Here is a 21,925-nt window from a genome sequence, read left to right on the forward strand (position 1 = left end):
GAGTCCCTTGGACAGCAAGGGGATCAAACCAGTCAATCCTAAAGGAAATCAACCCTGAATATTCATTGGAAGGACTGACGCTGAAGCTGAAGCTCCAATAATTTGGCCACCTGACGTAAAGAGCTGAATCACTGGAAAAGATACTGAGAAAGACTGAAGGCAAAAGGAGAAGGGGATGGAAGAGGGTGAGATGGTTGGATGGCACCACCAACTCAATGGACATAAGTTTGAGCAGACTTTGGGAGACAGTGAAGAACAGAGGAGCCTGGCATGCTGCAGTCCGTGTGGCTGCAAGAGTTGGACACGACATAGTGACTGAACAACAACAGCGAGGACCATCAGTCTGTTGCTTGGTCTGTCCGGAGTCTAGTCCCCTTTCTACTGTTAGAACTCCCCAGTTTTCCTTCAGGGAACTACCCCTTCCCTCATCTCTGTCTATGTGGTCAGAGGGAGCCAACCCCAGGGCTGTATTAGGACTCAGATCTGGCCCATCCATCATAGTGACCACTTCAGGGAATGGAAGCGGTTCACACTAATGAAATGGTCATCCCTGGGACTTCTGCTTGAATTCTGACTCTTCTGCGCTGAAAGTGCTGAGTTGGTAGAGGATAACCATGGACAGAGAGGCCTGGTGTGCTGTGATTCATGGGGTCGCGGAGAGTCGGACACGACTGAGCGACTGAACTGAACTGAACCAGAAGCTGCCGGTGTACAGAGGCCTCTCTGTGACACAGTCAGAAGCACCTACCTGAGAAGACGCTAAGTCGCTCAGTCACGTCCAACTCTTTGTACCCCACAGACTGTATCCCTCCAGGCTCCTTGTCCATAGGAGTGTCCAGGCAAGAATACTGAATTGGACTGCCACTTCCTCCTCCAGGGGATGCTGCCAACCCAAGGATCGATCTAGCATCTCATGTCTCCTGCATTGGCAGGCAGGTTCTTTACCACTATTGCTATCAGGGAAGCCCCAAGCAATGCTAAGCAAAGAAAAGCAAAGGCCGACAGGTTCAGACTCTAAATCTCTGCAGTTCACACACTACCTAAGTTGACATGCTTTGTTTTAAGAGCTGAAATTCCACCTACAAGGAACCAGATGTCTCTACAGAACTGTCTATCCAATCTAGTTTAGTAAGATCTCAATTTATATCTCTGGCATGTCAAAAATATCTTTTCCTGGCAGGATATCTTATGAACCACGCATTTTTTAAGTCTTACCGGGGATGCTTTTATTCCTTGGCTGAATGTATGTTGAATGGATATATTTATTACATATGGATATTAAAGACTTCATGGTGATGATATGGAAATATAGTGATGATGACTGGGTCAAACATCTTGGAATGACAGACAACTTATCCTTGGACTACCTCAGGATCAGCAAAAGCACAGACCAAAAGGATCTGTCCTTTCCTCAGTCAAAAGCCCCTGCTCCTCAGAAGCAGAAGCCACTCTGCATGGACCACTAGTATGACATCAGTTCACTTATTTTCTTTATAAATGTACAACTTTCTTAAAGGAGGTGTTTTTTAAATATTTTCATATTCCTATTTCAGGGCAGATTTTTCAAAAATGCTTTTAAAGAGTAAAGCAGTATTGTGAAATTACCACCATACAATAAAAATCTGAAAACTCCTTCATGGGTAAGAACTGTCAGTGAAATGAAACAGAATATGGTGACATCATATTTTATCGGGTTATAAGATTCTAAAGCTAATGGTTAAGGCAAAAACCCAGAAAGAGTGGGAATCTCTCCTGCAAAACTCTCAAGCTGTGCACATAGCATAATGCACTCTGCTTTGTTCAAACTGTACTGTACTGCAAGTCAGTCAGTTCCACTGAGAGGCTTCTTACCACTTGGTGGCTCCTTCAGCTGAGCACCTGCCAAAGCAGGTGCTGGTGTTCAGAGGCCACAATGAAGTGGTGCTGCACGCAGGATGCTTACATTTTAAGCATTTATCTCAACTAATGTTATTATGCTTCCCTTTACTACTATCCAAGTCACCCACAACACAAAGACTGGTGCTGCTTTCAGCCTATACAGGCCTTTACTATGCATCTTAGGTATCTGGGATAATGAAGTTTTACACTGGGAAGCAGGGGTGTGGGGTGTGGGTTATGCACATGGAAAACATCTAAATCAAAGCCAAGTCAAATGAAAAGTATTTCATGAATAGGAATCAATTGTGGTAAGAGACAGGAATCATATCAGGAACATCTAATCTGGTGGTTTTCAACCTATTAGTACAGAATTCTTTTCATCAAAAAACCATGAATCCAGCAATGGATCAGTCAAATGTGAAACTTCTACAAGCTAAAAAGATAAAAGCAAGGCAGCTCTAGGAGAAGCTAAGAGAAAATCTTTTCACCCCAAAACCCACAGAATCTCAGATGTTCCTGAAACATAATGTGAAAAACTACCCATCTAGAGACTACACTGCCCCCTTTCATTAGCGCTGCATAATCCCAGGCTGAGAGGGTAAGGAACTTTTCCAAGGTCATGCAGTTAATACATCAGTGGGCAAGACACTGCATTTCCTGACACAGTGTGCCACCACTTTCATTACATCTCTGGTCCCTCCACCACCTACCAGTCCATCAGGTGTGAACTTTCATAACTATGTGCAAAGGGCTAACGGAGATCTGGAGAGAAACAGGCTGGCTGCAGCAGGCCAGGCAAGACTTCTGGGAGGAGGGACGTCTGGTGCTGCATCTTATAGGAAAAACAAGTCACAACCGAACTAGTGGAAAAAGTCATGCGGGTGAAATGTAGAGTGTGAGAGTTCAGACAGTGTCGGGGAGAAGGTTGGCAAGTGAAACGGAACAGAAGGTCTCGGAAAGGGACAGAAGAGACAGGGGAGAATGGAACAAAAGGGGAGTACATCAGGAATTCTAAATAGCTAAGGAAAACCTATTTCCAAAAAGATATACCACCTTCCCTGAAGACATGCCTGGCAAATATGGTCTCAGCAGTCCTCATGGGTAAGACGGTGTGAAGCTGGCGAGGAAAGTACAGGCCTGGGGCCTGCATCACGAGGCCTAGATTCCAGAGGTGGCCCTGCCTCCTCATCCACAGTGGATGAGTGCAGTTATAACTACCAAAAAGTTACATGAGCTAATGTTTAAAAAAAAATACTTCACAGACAGTATATATAGTTATATATAACTATATAAACCAATATATATAGTTAGTATTTAAAAACAAAATACTAAGTAATCATTCCATGTGAAATAATCCATTTCTAAGAAAAGCGAAGGTAAAAGCGGTCTTCTTCCAATTCTCCAACATTAACAAGGTGTTTTTAGGCATTAATCTGCCAAGATTTCGAAGTCAAGCTAACAGACGACTGACACAGAGAACAGAATCAGAGGTCTGCCCGCCCCAGGGTTCTTGGTTACACCATTTCAGATACTGCAAGGAAGGAATCCAAGAAAAGCTCCACTGGTTATTTGGGTCAGAGACACTGAACTATCCTGATATTCAAAAAACAACCACCGAAGTACAGACATAAGAAAGGACGGGGATAGTAGGGGAGTCCCCAAACCAGACCCCCGCCCTAAACTATGCCAGAAGCAATCGGGGTAAGAATAAAATACTACATACAAAATTAGACGTAACTGATCAAACAGAAAATAAAACAAAAATACAGACGGTAAAAGTTACAAGCGCATTGCCTTGTCTAAACAATCGCTTCAAACTGTATGTGGAAAAGGAGAGGGAAGGGATTAGAAGCCAGCAACAAATGCAAAAAGCCAAAGAGGGTCAAGGAAGCAAACTTCACATCCTCTGCCAGCTCTCTCCCCACCACCACACAAAAACCGAAGGAAAGGCTTTTTCAGCTTTGTCGTTGACCTACTTTTGAACATCCAAGGTATAAATAAGCAGTTCCATAAAGCCTGGGAGGAAAGAGAGAAAAGAAATGTCCTGGGTCTCAGTGTCAGTGACAGACCTCACTCCTTCACAACACACTGATTGTTTTCATTAAGGAGTTCAAAGGGGAAGTTCACTTGTACTCATTCATAACCAATGGCTGTTTTCTTTTTCTTTTTTTTTTTAAACACAAAAGTAATCCTGGTGCATGGGGTAAAACCAAACTATACAGAAAAATTAAAAATGAAAAGTTATATCCTCTAAACACTCTCCCAAAAGACGTAACCTTTACATTTCTGAGTATCATCCCTGGAAAAGAAATTATTTATATACTAGGAAAGGCATGTGCACATATTTTTATTTATTCAAATGAGATCATATTACTCAAACAGTTTTGGCCATCACCACTGTCACAATGCTTTTCCCATTAGCACAGGCAGGCCTGCATCAGCTCAAAGCACTGCACAGTAATCTGCTGTACAGACCCACCGTGATGGAATAAACCAGTCCCACGCTAGTAAGACGTGTGAGCAATTCCTTTTTGTCTTCCTGTCTGTCTATCTATCCATCCATCCATCCATCCATCCATCCATCCATCTATCTGTCCACCCAATATTTTCATTGGATCTTTCAAAGAAGCTGCAATAAACATCCCAATCTGCATCCCTGGCATTCGCTCTAAGCCACTCTGAGCTGTGAGGGTCTGTTATCCTGCGTTAGTTCCCAGTTAACCAGCTGCACCAAAAGGTTCAAAATACTACTCAATAACAACCCAAAATCAATTTTTACTAACAGTGAAAACTTACTAAACTATGGTATAAAATGAGATAAATGAAAACTTACTTGGAAAACCTGATATCCAATATAGAGAAATATTTACCATTTTTTAAAACATTATAGAAAAAAAATTAAAACTGTACCATATAAAGATTTGGGATCAAGCCTTTCTCTTTAAAAAAAAAAAAAAAAGGCCCAAATTGGTAACAATCTTTTAAAGCAGTCCCTTCTTGTCTCTAAGGCCCCTATGGAGATGAGTTTTCTTTTCCTCCAGTGTTAGAAGGGAGCCTATGGACCACAGTTCGTCTCTGAGCAAACCACTCTCTTTAGAAGGATCTGGCAGCAAAGGCTAAGAGAGACCAGGCCTCTCAATGACTTAAGGGTCAGCCAGCCAGTGGCTCTCACTGCTTCTCACTTGTTCTTCTTCTCTATCAAGTGACCTCACGACTATGTATCACTGCTTAGTTATCTTAAACCTCAGGTATCACATAATCAGGGAATTAAGTTAACTGGCTTAATGTCAGTCCCCTCAAATGTCGCTCCAAGACATGACACACACGTCTCTTTGTCTCAAATGTCAGTCATCAGAGAGGCCCCCCAGCATCCCCCAGATCAGCCTGGTGCTGGACTTAAGAGATTGCAAGATATGGCTTCTCTAAGCTGCAATTTCCTCAAATGCGACATGGGAACAGTACCTGTGCTGTCTCGGCACAGTCAAGGACCACGAGATAACACATGTGACACTCTTGGAGGGAAGAAGGATACAAAATAAGGGCTCAGAAGGTGAACTTACAACATCACAGTCTCAGTTTTGAAAAATGAGCTGGCACAGAAAAGAGTACTCTGGCTCTATCTACCAGAAGAAATAGATTTTTGCTTAGAGATATGATTAAACCTGTTCAAGCTACCCAAGGTGTAGCCATTATTTATACCCTGGGAATACCTCAGCCTAGGAGACAGGAGCTAATCCAGGGCTGCAATGAGTAAAGGATAGAAGAGCGTCTCCATGATGCAAAAAATGGCGTGTGACACTTACTGACTGTGGCCAAGTTCCAGGCAAATTGGAACCTTTATAGATGTTTTCCTTTCTCTGTCATTTCATTTTCTTCATAAAAATGCTGTTTTCATCTTATTTAATCACAGTTATTCTACCCTACCAAGTAATCAAGAGTTTACACTATAGTGTCTAACACAGTCCCTTGCAAAGAAATGCCAGGTGCCAAAGAGACACAGTTTTAACTCAGGCTCTCTTCCTTCCATTCAGAATATGTATCAAACACACAGACCACCACACCAAGTATTAATCTTATGTGTATCTCTGAAAAACATAATTTGGTTCTCAAATTCATTCAAACTTTCAATGTCACCTGAAAAACACATAGAATGTTGAATTTTACCAAAGTGGGGCTAAAATTTGAATTTAAACTAACAGAATCACACAGTTTCATATAAGAGAATTCTTATCCTGAGAATTAGCTAATTTAGTATTTAATTTATTCTTTCATTCCCTATTTGCACATTTACTCATTCATTTCAGACTTGGTTAAACACGACCACCCTCCCCAGAAAGCCTTTCCTCCCTGCCCACCCATAACTCACAGCAACTTTCGTGTAGACTGCTGCGGAGGTCCTTGTTCTGACTTGCCCTGCATAATTCCCACTTCTGGTAACAGCACCTCAGTGTCCTCAAATGTCAGTCAGACGGTTCCCTACCTTTCCACCAACATGATCCAGCCAATCAGTACACTCTATCCTTCCTTTCTGCGATTGGCTGAGTGTTTAACATGTGACCCAACTCCAAGACCTTTATCACAACCTGAGGGGGTGAATATCAGGTCTTCTCTTTAAGGTTGCTGGTGATAAAGATGATGCAAGACTGGGCCCACCAGGATCGGATGACTGTTAGGTCATACATGCAGAGATGCATCCTAAGAAAAAAGTCAACAGAGAGGAAAATGGAAACAGACCAAGTCCACTCCTGAAATTTCAGAAATACATATGCCTAAAACTTCTCTTTTCTGCCATGGGCCAGTTTCTGGTATTTGGAAGCAGACATGCTAACAAATACAGTTTGGCTCTACTGATTTCTACTCATGCCCAACTTACTCCACAAGACTGTTAGTCCTTGAAGGGCAGGAACTGTTTACTATCTTCCTCTGCCCACAATTAGCAGAAGGCCTGAGCAGATATGTACGGTAGCCCTGGACTCAGGGGGGAATTTTCCTACAACCACTATCCTATTTCAGGAAAAGATGCATGTGCACCCGGCTCATTAGCTTAATGTGAGTAACAAATTGCACAAAAGGGATCTGATTAGGGGTTGTTCAAACACACTGAGGGAAAACAAAACGCTGCATTCCTCCTTTTTGCTGCTGCTGCTGCTGCTGCTAAGTCACTTCAGTCGTGTCCAACTCTGTGTGACCCCATAGACAGCAGCCCACCAGGCTCCGCCGTCCCTGGGATTCTTCAGGCAGGAACACTGGAGTGGGTTGCCATTTCCTTCTCCAATGCATGAAAGTGAAAAGTGAAAGTGAAGTCGCTCAGTCGTGTCTGACTCGGAGCGACCCCATGGACTACAGCCCACCAGGCTCCTCCATCCATGGGATTTTCCAGGCAAGAGTACTGGAGTGACTTGCCATTGCCTTCTCTATACAAGAGCAAAAGGGAAGAATTCTTTCAAAAAGAAAGAGCATTCTTCCTTCCACTACAAAAGAGTCATTTATTAACTCTTTATGCTGCTGCTGCTAAGTTGCTTCAGTTGTGTCTGACTCTATGTGACCCCATAGACGGCAGCCCACCAGGCTCCGCCGTCGCTGGGATTCTCCAGGCAAGAACACTGGAGTGGGTTGCCATTTCCTTCTCCAGTGCGTGAAAGTGAAAAGTGAAAGTGAAGTTGCTCAGTCGTGTCTGACTCTTAGCGACCCCATGGACTGCATGCAGCCCACCAGGCTCCTCCATCCATGGGATTTTCCAGGCAAGAGTACTGGAGTGGGGTGCCATTGCCTTCTCTGATTAACTCTCTATATGTACCCCCAATCTCAAACTATCATCATCAACAACAGAAGTCACAAAGTTTCCAAAGCAGTGTCACTGAAACACCATCACATGAAAAGAGCTGAGCGACCACAGCAGGAAGGCAAGGAAAGCAGGGTAGGAATAGCTACCCTGGGATCCCCACTTCTCAATCTGTAAGCCTCACCCTTGGGGTAGTCCTGATCTGAACACCCATTTGCAATCTTCTTCAGAGACGATATACAACTGGGGTCTGTGAGGCCACAGCGGTGGAGAACCACTGCTCGAAAGGGTACAAGTGGCTTTTCGGGCGTTTTGTTTCTCTTCCTTTGCTAATTCAGTTAGGAGACAATGCCCATAACTCACAGAAAAAACAGGAAATAATTGAACTGGAGCTCTTTTACACATAAAAGAATCCCCAAGGAAGAGGCCAACAAAAAGTCAAGGTTTATTTATGTGTTTGTTTAAATATGGCCTCTGGTAGAAGAGGAAATGATTTCTTAAGATATTCAGTCTCTAATGGGAATGATCAGTGGCAGCTTGCAAATGCCCAGCTGAACGGAGTTGGAAAAGAGGTAGGTCCTCACCCTGCCAAGAGCCTGCTAACCTTATAAAGGTTTCTTAAAAAAACAACCACTGGCATACCTGAAATGAGGGAACAGTGTCATTTATTACAGAGAAAAACAGGACACAAAGTATATGTTTGTTAGAAAGAAGACCAGTTAAAATTCTGCTTTAAGACAATGCAATCAACAAGATTCATTAAACAAAGATTTACTGAATATCTATCATCCGCCAGAGCTTCACTGGGAAGTGGAGAGACAACTGCAATCCTAGGAGCTCTACATCTAAATTCATTAACAAGGTAAGATCTCTGTGATAGCCATTCAAAAAGCACACAAACCAAAAGAGCACACAAAACACAGTTCCGCCAATTAATATATATTCACATGGATAATCTCACGCATGTAAAGATACAAGTACAAAACAGTGGATGAAGTGCAATTCCAATTTTCATTACAGAAGATTTATATTTACATTATATCTATGAGTGTAAGTATCTTAATAATCACTAAAATGTTACTTGCAGTCATCTCTAAAAGGTGGGGATTTGGGTAATTATTCTCATCTACATACTACTTTCAACTATCATTGGGATTTTTCAGTTCAGTTCAGTCGCTCAGTCATGTCCGACTCTTTGCGACCCCATGAATCACAGCACGCCAGGCCTCCTTGTCCATCACCAACTCCCGGAGTTCACTCAAACTCATGTCCATCGAGTCGGTGATGCCATCCAGCCATCTCATTCTCTGTCGTCCCCTTCTCCTCCTACCCCCAATCCTTCCCAGCATCAGAGTCTTTTCCAGTGAGTCAACTCGTCGCATGAGGTGGCCAAAGTATTGCAGTCTCAGCTTCAGCATCAGTCCTTCCAGTGAACAACCAGGACTGATCTCCTTTAGAATGGACTGGTTGGATCTCCTTGCAGTCCAAGGGACTCTCAGGAGTCTTCTCCAACACCACAGTTCAAAAGCATCAATTCTTCGGTGATCAGCTTTCTTCACAGTCCAACTCTCACATCCATACATGACCACGGGAAAAACCATTGCCTTGACTAGACGGACCTTTGTTGGCAAAGTGATGTCTCTGCTTTTTAATATGCTATCTAGGTTAGTCATAACTTTCCTTCCAAGGAGTAAGCGTCTTTTAATTTCCTGGCTGCAATCAGCATCCGCGGTGATTTTGGAGCCCAAAAAAATAAAGTCTGACACTGCTTCCACTGTTTCCCCATCTATTTCCCATGAAGTGATGGGACCAGATGCCATGATCTTTGTTTTCTGAATGCTGAGCTTCAAGCCAACCTTTTCACTCTCCTCTTTCATTTTCATCAAGAGGCTTTTGAGTTCCTCTTCACTTTCTGCCATAAGGGTGGTGTCATCTGCATATCTGAGGTTATTGATATTACTCCCAGCAATCTTGATTCCAGCTTGTGCTTCTTCCAGCCCAGCATTCCTCATGATGTACTCTGCATATAAGTTAAATAAGCAGGGTGACAATATACAGCCTTGACGTACTCCTTTTCCTATTTGGAACCAGTCTGTTGTTCCATGTCCAGTTCTAACTGTAGCTTCCTGACCTGCATATAGGTTTCTCAAGAGGCAGGTCAGGTGGTCTGGTATTCCCATCTCTTTCAGAATGTTCCACATTTTATTGTGATCCACACAGTCAAAGGCTTTGGCATAGTCAATGAAGCAGAAATAGATGTTTTTCTGGAACTCTCTTGCTTTCTCCATGATCCAGTGGATGTTGGCAATTTGATCTCTGGTGCCTCTGCCTTTTCTAAAACCTGCTTGAACATCTTACAAATAGCTGTGAAAATAAAAGAGACGAAAAGCAAAGGAGAAAAGGAAAGATATAAGCATCTGAATGCAGAGTTCCAAAGAATAGCAAGGAGAGATAAGAAAGCCTTCCTCAGCGATCAATGCAAAGAAACAGAGGAAAACAACAGAATAGGAAAAACAAGAGATCTCTTCAAGAAAATTAGAGCTATCAAGGGAACATTTCATGCAAAGATGGGCTCGATAAAGGACAGAAATGGTATGGACCTAACAGAAGCAGAAGATATTAAGAAGAGGTGGAAAGAATACACAGAAGAACTGTACAAAAAAGATCTTCACGACCAAGATAATCACAATGGTGTGATCACTCACCTAGAGCCAGACATCTTGGAATGTGAAGTCAAGTGGGCCTTAGAGAGCATCACTACGAACAAAGCTAGTGGAGGTGATGGAATTCCAACTGAGCTACTTCAAATCCTGAAAGATGACGCTGTGAAAGTGTTGCACTCAATATGCCAGCAAATTTGGAAAATTCAGCAGTGGCCACAGGACTGGAAAAGGTCAGTCTTCATTCCAATCCCAAAGAAAGGCAATGCCAAAGAATGCTCAAACTACCGCACAATTGCACTCATCTCACACGCTAGTAAAGTCATGCTCAAAATTCTCCAAGCCAGGCTTCAGCAATATGTGAACCATGAACTTCCAGATCATTGGGATTTTTAAGAGTGTTAAAAATTGTGCAATAAAATTTTACGGTCCCATCTAACAATATACAAGAGAACTGGCTGTCATACCAGATGATCTGGGCTCAAATTTTACTTTTGTCACTTATGCACTATGTGACTTTAGGTAAATTAATCTCTCTGTGCCTCAGATCACCAAATTGTAAACTAAGGCTAATAAGACTGACCTCACAGAGTTGTTATGAGGCTTGTGGTTGTTCAGTTGCTAAGTTGCATCCAACTCTTTGTGATCCCACGGACTGCAGCACACCAGACTCCTCTGTCCTCCACTATCTCTTGGGATTTGCTCAAATTCAAGTCCACTGATTCAGTGATGCCTTCCAATTATCTCATCCTCTGCCGTCCCCTTCTCCTCCTGCCTTCAGTCTTTCCCAGCATCAGGGTCTTTCTGAATGAGTTGGCTCTTCACATCTGGTGGCCAAAGTACCGGAGCTTTCAGCTTCAGCATCAGTCCTTCCAATGAGTATTCAGGGTAGATTTCTTTCAGGATTGACTGGTTTGATCTCCCTGCAGTCCAAGGGACTCTCGAGAGTCTTTTGAATGTTCAGTTTCACGCCAGCTTTTTCACTCTCCTCTTCACCCTCACCAAGAGACTCTTTTGTTCCTCTTAACTTTCTGCCATTAGAGTGGTGTCATCTGCATATCAGATGATATGCGAGATTGCTGATATTTCTCCCAGCAATCTTAATTTCAGCTTGTGAATCATCCAGCCCGGCATTTCACATGATGTACTCTGCATGAAAGTTAAATAAGCAGGTGACAATATACAACAATTCTGAACCAGTCAGTTGTTTCATGTCCAATTCTAACTGCTGCTTCTTGACCCACATACAGGTTTCTCAGGAGACCAGTCCTCTCATCTCTTTAAGAATTTTCCAGTTTGTGGTGATTTGCACAGTCAATGAAACAGAAGTAGACGTTTTTGTACAATCTTCTTGGTTTCTCCGTGATCCAACAAATGTTAGTAATTTGATCTCGGGTTCCTCTGACTTTTCTTAATCCAGCTTATACATCTGGAAGTTCATGGTTCACATACTGTTGAAGCCTGGCTTGGAGAATTTTGAGCATTACTTTGCTAGCGTGTGAGATGAGTGCAACTGTGTGGTAGTTTGAGCATTCTGTGGCATTGCCTTTCTTTGGGATTGGAATGAAAACTGACCTTTTCCAGTCCTGTGGCTACTGCTGAGTTTTCCCAATTTGTTGGCACATTGAATGCAGCACTTTCACAACATCATCTTTTAGGATTTGAAATAGCTCAGCTGGAATTCCATTACCTCCACTAGCTTTCTTTGCAGTGATGCTTCCTAAGGCCCACTACACTTCACATTCCAGAATGTCTGGCTCTAGGTGAGTGACCACACCATTGTGGTTATCTGGGTCATGAAAATCATGTTTGTATAGTTCTTCTGTGTATTCTTTCCACCTCTTCTTAATCTCTTCTGCTTCTGTTATGAGGATTATTTGAGTTAGTAACAAAGGGAGAGGAGGCAATGATGATGTTGGAGAATAAGGAGATCAAGCGGCTTCAGACATACTATCCATGAACATGCTACCCTGCTTGAAACATCTCTGAGTACAAGCCTAACTGAAGCGCTTCTGGCCTTTCTGCGATCTAGTCCTCTAATAACAACAAGCATCACCTCTTCAAAGGTATCAGGAGCTTTTAGCAAACTCTTGCTCATCATTAACCCCATCGTTGACCTCCCTCCCAGCCAGTATGATCCATATCCATGCACTACCCTCTCCTGTCCCCATGGCTACAAGTATGTTACTTCTCCAGCCTGGACATTTCTCTGTTCTCCAATAAACTGGATTCTCTCCATCTCTCTGAGGTGCTCATTAAGGCTTATCCAAGTAGATCCTCTTGGTTCTGTTACTGCTTTATTTCCTTTCCCTTCCCATCCCTTCCCACTCTACATACTTAAGTGCCTAGATTGATTGGTCTCTAAATATATTGATGTTTGAGGCATGTTCTTCTTCTTCCCTACCACTTCAACCTTAAACTCTAATTTCAATTAGTGTTCTTAGAAAACGATCCTCCCACTTCCTCACCCATCCATCCATTCACCTACCCACCCTTGAGTGATTAACAACAGCAAGCCAACCATTGTGCTGGGTGCTAAGCCAGGGTGGGCATTTGAGACTGGGAATACCATCACACAATTAAAAGTTAAATTGATGCTATACGTATCTTCTAACAACCATTTAGTTTAATGGCTCTGTTAAGCACAGGGAACTCTACTCGGTACCCTGTGATGACCTATATGAGAACAGAATCTAAAAGAGTATATACATGTATATGTATAATTGATTCACTGTGCTGAACAGCAGAAACTAATACAACACTGTAAATCAACTATATGCCAATAAAAATTAATTTTAAAAAAGATTCCACCATTTGACTACCCTTTACAACTGGAGTTGACTTTGTTTCAGTGTCACTTGTTTTCCTACATATGTGGTCAAGTTGTATCTTTTTTTCTTCTCCTGAATTTTATTACAGACAAAATATTGCAGCACTAAAATAACATTAAGAAGAATATTTAAAAAAAAAAAATTCACCACCCTAACAGCAGCTATTTTATTTTCTCGTGTCTTCTCTCTGCTTTTGTACATGTGTGTCAGTTTATGCATTTGTAATCATAATACACATAAACTCTCATAATACTTTTCTTCTTATTGAGAAAGCATTTTTCTGCATTCAATATTTATGGTTTTAAGAGCAGTATAAAGTTTCAAAGGGTTGTCACACCGTACTTATTTACTCTCCTACTGATGAAAACATAAATTATTTCCATTTTAAAAGTTAACTAATTGACAGGTGATCTTCCTGTATACACTCCTTTTCTTCTTTTTAATTATGGACTTGGAACAAATTTGTCCAGCCCTGGGATTACTAGACCCAAAGCTATGAAAAAAGAATGTAAGGCTATTAAACTAATGAGTTTTAACAATTATGCCTACAGTCAACACTATTATCCACACTAATAGAAGAAAGCAGAGTTGAGGATAACTCAAGTTATTTCTGTTTGCAATTGAGAGACCAAATATTTACACATACTTTTATAGAGTATTTATCTTCTTAATTACACTTCACACACCAACAGAGAACATACAGAAAGAAGAGATCGGGTATGTGAAAGCACTATGAAATATGAAAAGACCAACACAAATTCAAACGCTGCTGAGAAGCCAGGGGACGCCAGCCCAAGAACTGCAAGAAGGCCAGAAGTCCTCTGCACACAGACACCTGAGAGCTGCCTGTCCACACACAGATGCCCTCTCCCTCAGTACACTGTGAATGCCACTGGAACAGCCTTCCTGTTTGTGACTCCACTTGGCTGTGAGTCCCCAAAGAGTAAAAGGAAAGTGTGTGTCAGTATCTGACTCCCTTCTGTACTCTTTTCTCCATCATCCCAGCCACAGAGTCATTGCCATTCTGTATACTGCAAAGCAAATCCCTAAAAACAGGGATTTGTCTAAAATATAAGGGGGAAAGGACTGGGAGAGAAAATAAAAGTCCTATATTAAAACTGTCTACTAAAGATTAAACTAAACTACCCATTTTTACAAGCCCTTTAAATCATCATGCTCCTCCTATTTACCTTGGATGGTTTTCAGAAGCTTGCCTGCACTCCCAAGCACACATAAAACAGACAAAATCCACCCCGTCTGGATCTCATAATCATCCTGCACTCAGCCTGCATCCCCACATGTGGCACCTATGCTCCTGTGTGAGATGTGATTTCACCTGACCCAGGGCTGCATCCTTGAAAAACAGTGTCACAGCATATGAAAGATATTCCCTTCATATTCCCTTTTAAGGTTTGTGATAGATCTAAAAGAAGTGTCTATCTGGTATTGGCATGTCTTCAACATTTAACAGTTGCTAACACACTCTCTTTTTTTAACAGAGAGAAAAGCTGGGCATAAAGGAAGAAGTTTGACCAAGTAAATGTACCTAGTCAGAACTTACCAATGTAAGTGTGTTTCCATTTTCTTTATCTTTAGGATATCCTTATACAGCACGTGATACTAGCTTACATGGTTTTGCTAAGTAAAGAAAGTGAAAAGAATCAAAAAGACAAACAGAACAAGTGTTATGGGAATATGACCAAAATCAAGAAGGGTATTGAGAAAGGTTGACGCTTGGAAAACTGCATTAGGCCTGTTGACATTTTATACTTTTCACCTTTTGCACATCTTCATCCCCCCAACCCTCAACATAACTGTTATATCCTTAAGGTGAAAGGGCTCTATTTTTATTTATTTATTTTTTTTTAATATTTTAAGTTTTTAATGGTTTTTTTTTTTTAGTCTTACAAAAGAAATGTGATGTCACTAGTGTTAAAGACAGTAATTCTAATTAAATTAATGCAATGACATAAAGTGTACATAATTAGGTATTTTAAAAGGAGTGAACCTTTGACTGTCAATTGCAGTCTAATTTGACTTGAGCCTTCCTCAGTTTTGAGGAAATTACCCCCAATAGAGAACAAGCACAAAATACTAGAGGTATATAATAAAGAACTGTATCTGAAGAAAGAAGTAGGAATAATGGATTTTTATTTCTGAGATAATCTTATATTAACATGTAGTTGCAGAAAATAGTACAGAGAAATCCACTGTGTTCTTCATCCAGTTTCTCATAGTGGTGACATTTTGCAATACTCTACTCCAAAATTGAATGAAGAAATGACATTGGTTTAATCCACTGACAATATTCAAATTTCATCAGTTTTACCTACATTTATATTTAGTCAATTTTATAATCTTTTTTCTTCCAAATGAAACATATCTTTAGAAAGTTTTGAATATTTGACTTGTGTCTCTTTTCAGAAAAGCATTATGTATGAAAGAGTATGAAATGGTTGTATCTCGTATTTATCCTAACATCCTCCTACTGAAGACCTTGACATTTCTAAATTTCTTATTTTGTAAATCATATCTGAGCAATCTATTGGCAGTAATAATCAACAACATTAATATTCTGTGTAGGTAATACTTTCAAGAAAATAATATACTAATAGATTAATTATGGGAATATGATAAGCTTAGAGTGTATATCTAATTATCAAATGTAATTCTTAATGTATATTTTATCCATACCTTATGATAATTTTATACTTATATATTTATGTTTTAAAGCATTTTTTATTTGGATGCAAGCCATGTGTGACTAATAATATAAATTAGGTTGGAATAGTCCAGGCAGCTACTTGGCAGTATGAAATCAGAAGTAAGAAATGGTGGAAGGTGGAGGGGTAGATTTCAGGTGACTTTCAAACCTAAATTATTCATTTTCCAGGTGAAAGCCTGAGTGGTCTATCTGCTGCTGCTGCTAAGTCGCTTCAGTCATGTCCGACTCTGTGCGACCCCATAGATGGCAGCCCACCAGGCTCCCCCGTCCCTGGGATTCTCAAGGCAAGAACACTGGAGTGGGTTGCCATTTCTTCCTCCAATGCATGAAAGTGAAAAGTGAAAGTGAAGACGCTCAGTTGTGTCCGACTCTTTGAGGGCTCTATTTTTAATATCATGTTTTATTTCAATTGCCAGGAATCCAACATAGAAACAAATTATCTAACATTTCTAATTTCTGTCAGTTAAAACAAACAATTAAAACTAGACACTGTGAGTCCAATGAAAGCACTGTAACTTCAGATTTGTTTTTTCTTGATTTCTCATTGATCTTTTTGCCCAATTAAAAAGTCATTATAATTTAACTGTTTATCTTGACTTCTGATTGCTTTTTGGTCATTAATGACATAGAATCTTTCAGATTTCAGGTTTTCCCCTTGTTAATTATTTGATAATCTATAAAGAATATGTCAGACATTCTAGTAAAATGTCGGGTGATCCCTTCATGTGTGACTGTGGAATCCTTTTGACCCTTAACTTACTTTGCCCCCAGTTTATGTTTCCAATATATTCAGACATTAAAAGTTAAACATCTCTATGGTTATGTAAAAGCTTGTGCCTATTCTCTGTTCTACCCCAAATTCTTCTGGCTTGCTTGGTTTGGGGGTTCCTGTTGTTTCTCTTACCACTCAAGTAGAAGCAAAGTTTTGTACATATATAGCTTTATCAACCAGAGGTTTTTTATTTTTTTTTTTAATAAAAGAAAGAGAAAGAAAAACTGTCACCATTCAGTCTTGTTAGTCAAACAAGGAAAACTCTTGTGGATCTTCTGGCTGGCAGCCCATAAACTGGGAATAGATTAAGACTATAAAGATACCAAATATAAGTCATCATATCACTGCCCAACAATGCAGATGATCTGGAAACTTGGCAAAAAGGGTCCTGGCTTTTCCTTTTCTTTCCGCCACCCCCCATTCTTCTACACAGGCAAGAGCCAAAAGCAACCCCACCCAAACAGTACATTCCTGTTTACTCAAGAGACTCCAGAGGGGAGAGAGTTGAGGGGCATTAAAAGATGCAATAAAGGCAAAACAAGCAAAAACCCGAAAGCATGGTTCCATATTTGCCAGGGTAAAATTCATGCGGAGATGCCTAAATGAAAGAAGCCTCAGAAGAGAAAGAAGTATCTGGCATCATCTGCAGAAGACAAGCACAGAGAAAGTTTTATTTGGGAAATAATTTCTATGTACTTTTCTGCCACCAGCATATCCCCTGCTTCGTACCAACATTTGAAGTTTCTCATTAATTTACTCTCAATACCAACTGCACAAGTATCTTAAAGGGTAAATGATATTTTTAACAAAGCTAGGAGTGCTAAGGGTTAGGAACATTGGCCAGAATTCAAAAGATGTGTAATTTCCACTGGGAGATGAATCTGCCATCATTTTTGTTTAACAGACACTGAAAATGAAAACAACATATCTGGAAGAGAATCTACAAGCAGAAAAATATATGAACTGAATAAGGAGGGTGAAATGAAACAATTCAAACTGGACACTAGAAGGCTATCAGTAAAAGACTTTTCTTTGAGAAAGAGAAGACCTCTAAATGTTGAGTATTTTCAACACAGACCAGTTCCATACGGGAAGATGGAAAACATCAAGTGTTGGGGAAGTCAATCTTAGTTATCTGTTTCTCTGATTAACTGTATGACCTCAGGCGAGTCATGAAGCCTTTCATATCTTGAGTGCCAAAATGATCACCAGGAATACCAACAGGTCCAGGGACATGCTGACAGTACTACTCGTGTTACACCATGACTTCCCTTTGTGACAAAGGAACACTTAATATCTTGGGACCCGTTTAACATTCAACAAATAGTGACTGAGTGTCAACTCCATGCTGGGCCCCAATCTAGACACTGGGGAAACAAAGGTGAGTTAAAGAAGGCCTATTTCAAGGAGTGCAATTCTAAAGGTGGGAAACAAATCATAAACAAGCAAAAGGAGTAGACCGCACAGAAGACAGAGTGATGAGACAGAAAGTACCAGAGGTTAGGAAGAGGCAAGATAGCAATGCTATACATAGGGCAATCAGGAAATTAAGAATGTACAATTTAGGCTAAGAAATGATGAAAGAGTGAGCTATGTAAAAAAACATAATAATAAAAGCATGTGAAAAGCTGATAGGCAGAAAGGCTTGTGCAAAGGTTGTGAGGAGGGAAAGAGATTAGTGAACTTGGGAACAGAAAGATGGCCAATGAAGCTGGCCTTTCTGGCCACACCAGGAGTTTTAGGTTTTATTTCAAGTGAGTAGGAATCCACTAGGGTGCCACTAAAGCAGATTAGTTTTCTCATTAAGTTAAACTTAGCCTTTTTAGGTATCAGAATGTTAAACCATTTTTTGACAGGAATTCCTTTCACATTAGATCATAGATTTTCTCTTCTTAAACTGAGGATATGGAGCTTAACTTTTTCTTGCTAACCTAGGCTCAAACAACTAACTACTCTTTAGTACTGTCATCCGTGAGGAGAGCAGAGGTGTTTGAACCAGGATAACTGGGCTTTTATAATCCAGTTTGTTTCTTCTTCCTCTGCTACCAGAAGTCACTCGCTCCATCAGACTGTTCCAGCTGTCTTATTGGCAACAATTTCAGCTATGACCATCAGGCTGTGCAAGACACAGCCTCTTCTATGCAATCAAGGGCATGGATTTCGTGACAGTTATTGCTGCCCAAAGGCTATTACCATCACGAGGACCTTGGAATACGTAGATCAATCCCAAATAGTTGTCTTTATTTCAAGGTTCATAGAAGTGTTGGGGTTCGTCCAAAGTGGGGCCACCAGATAAAGAGGATATGGTAGGTAGAATTCTAAAGACAGCTTCCCTAAAACTTCAGTCCTGTGGTTATTCAAATGCTAGTCCAGGTACAACTCTGAAGAAGCTTTCTCAATTAAAGTCCCAAAGTCAGTTGACCTTAAGACACAGAGATGATCTGAATGGGCTTAATCTAATCACTGCTGCTGCTGCTGCTGCTGCTAAGTCACTTCAGTCGTGTCCGACTCTGTGTGATCCCATAGATGGCAGCCCACCAGGCTTCCCCGACCCTGGGATTCTCCAGGCAAGAACACTGGAATGGGTTGCCATTTCCTTCTCCAATGTGTGAAAGTGAAAAGTGAAAGCGAAGTCGCTCAGTTACGTCCCTTAAAAGCAGAGAGTATCCTCAGGCTGGTAGCAAAAGAAAAAGAGAGAGTCAAAATACAGGAAGGATTCTACATGCTGCTGATGGCTTGAAAACAGAGGCGATCACGTGATGAGGAATGGGGTCTGCCTCTCGATGCTCGAGTGGGCCTCGGCTGATGGCCAGCTGGGGATTGTGGACTCAAGTCCTACAACACAAGAAACTGAATTCTGCTCATCACAGGAATGAGTTTGGAAGAGGACCCTGAATCCAAAGCACAATACAGCCAGCCAGCCACCACTCTGATTTCAGCTGAAGAAGAGAACCCAGACACACCAAGCTGGATTTCTGAGCTGACAACTGCCAATGAAGCCCAGTTCATGGTGATTTGTTACAAAGCAACAGAAAATTAATACACTGGGTGGAGCAGGTATCCAATCTGCCAAATAATGATAAAATGAATAAACAGATGAGCCCTCACTATACCATTCCTACAAATGTCTGTCTAAGAGCACAGGATACTCTAAGTGCATAAAATTAGGAGCCAGCAGCGCTGAGGTCTAGTCCTGGCTCTGCCACTAACTACTTGGGCATTCAGCGAGGCAGTCCTTCTCCTCCTCAGCCTGTCTTTTCTACAAATAAGGGAGATGCTCAAACTGACGGTTAGGGTCTCCTCCGGCTCTGACATTCTGTGAGATGAGTCATTCCTTATTACATAAGAAAAGTGAACTAAAAACAAACATGCACATTTTTCTCTCTATTATTTTCAAATGATACTCATCACTTCCTGTGTACTAGTGTACCTGTGTCTCAGGCTGCAATGTTTAAGGAAGGGTGCAGAACAGAAATCTGCTAATACTTCTTATTTTAAATATAATCAATACATGATTGTTGCATTTATTTTTATTACAGGATATAACAGCATCTCAGAGGCTTTTCAGTCTCACAGTTAACTAAATATTTAGGCAGTCTGCACAGCTTATCTTCATGTAAAAGCTTAGTCAACATAATCCTAAACCTATGTAAAACATGATCTGGGTGTCAAATTAGGGGTGGAGGGGGGGAGGATAATTATCTAAACACAGGCCTTAAAGCCTAAAAAATGTTCTCTGAATAAAAAATGACCATACATGTTTGGGGGCCTCTATTCAAATTCCCATTTCTACCATTTGGATTTTTCACTACTAATTTGTATTTTAAATCAAACAGAGAGAAGGGCCTTTACATACATTCCCCTCTGTTATTTCAAATGTGCTCAAGCCATGTGAAAGTTGCAAGTCATTCTGAACTGAAACATTATGAAATAAAGATCTCTCTACAAAAACTATGCGGAGCTTTTGTCACAGTTCAAGTACTTTTCCAGACTGGAAACCTGAGCATGTGCGAATGGAAAGATAATGTGTGAAAGTGGGAGGAATTACTGTGGGGAAAGGATGCGGACAGAGCAAGAGGGTAGAGTGGGTGGGAAGGGGGAGGGAGGGAGACAGAAAGAGAGGTTTGCCATGTTTAGATAGGCACAAGCTTCCTAAGCAGCTCAACCGCTAACTTCTCTGTACTTCAAGCTGAACTCCGAACTGTCACACAAGAGTGCTGGAGGGCTTCCTATAAAAAGTAGCACATGCTACAATAAAAGAAGATACTTTTCAATACAGGGCAACAGGGAATAAGAACAGGATTGCACAGAAATCCAGATCAAATCAGAAAAGACACCATTCTCAGTAAGGAGGACCTGACTGCCTCTGTGTACTGTGTGCATGTATTGGAAAGAGGGACTTGTTATCACAGAATGACTGGTACAAAATCAAAGACACAAGGTGAATATCCCTAACAAGAAGAACAACATTCGATGATCAAATGGGGGTCTTAGGTGAGGGTGAAGGGGCTGAATAGGACTTTATCTAGAAAACGAAATAACAATCAAAATAAGGTTCCTTTATATAAGACTGAACTTCATATTTCACCTGTGCACAAAATATTAACAGACTAACAGCTGATGGGAAACAAAGTTTTTCCCACAAGATGTTATGATAAATGCCATATGTTTGATTTTAACTGCACAATTAAAAAATGGTCATTATTGCATTTAAGAGCCTCCTCAATTTTCCCAAGGTCCATTCTTAACCCTTTGATTCAACTCATTCTCATTTCAAGTGTCTATCAAGTTGCCGTCCTCACGGATTTTCTCCTCATCAGCTGCTAACTGTTTTAAAACCCAAGGTTCTCCTTTGTCCATGACCAGGCACACAACTCAAGAAGTTCTCCAATACCACTTCCAAGGATTTATAATTTCCCTGCGCTCTGCTTTTGAATATTTATCTGCCATTCAGGGTGAAACCAGGACACAGACGTCTCACAATAACTGAAACCATGCAGACGGGACAACGGGTTAAGCTGTGGCTGATTTTATTGTGTCTGTCATCAGCTGACACTTTCAATGAACTGTAACCTCTGCTTCCACAGGTAGGCTCCTAACTTCAGAGACTGAGATAATGAAAACGCAGAAAAACAAATACTCCTACTCCTTAAGTTAGGCCTAAAACCATGCCTGGCTTCATTACACAGTGTGGGTTTAAGCATTCCCAACTAATTCTCAGCTGTCTTCTAAACTCTTGAGTACATGAACCCTTCCAGAGACTGCTCTAAAGAAAGA

At 41.0% G+C, this 21,925-nt stretch overlaps 1 protein-coding gene and 1 long non-coding RNA gene across 5 annotated transcripts in view; one reads left to right on the top strand and one right to left on the bottom strand.

Annotated features, from left to right (window-relative positions):
• ARHGAP26 (Rho GTPase activating protein 26) overlaps positions 1-21,925 on the bottom strand; it is a 563,256-nt gene that overhangs the window by 247,818 nt on the left and 293,513 nt on the right. The window lies entirely within an intron of this gene.
• LOC129558025 (uncharacterized) lies at positions 14,445-16,251 on the top strand. Its single transcript, XR_008686370.2, has 3 exons — positions 14,445-14,561; positions 14,651-14,716; positions 16,045-16,251. It is a non-coding gene; the product is annotated as an uncharacterized LOC129558025 (long non-coding RNA).

This window comes from Moschus berezovskii, chromosome 8 (genome assembly GCF_049115385.1).
Source record: "Moschus berezovskii isolate FMDL1 chromosome 8, NW_MosBer_1.0, whole genome shotgun sequence".
NCBI classification, from domain to species: domain Eukaryota; kingdom Metazoa; phylum Chordata; class Mammalia; order Artiodactyla; family Moschidae; genus Moschus; species Moschus berezovskii.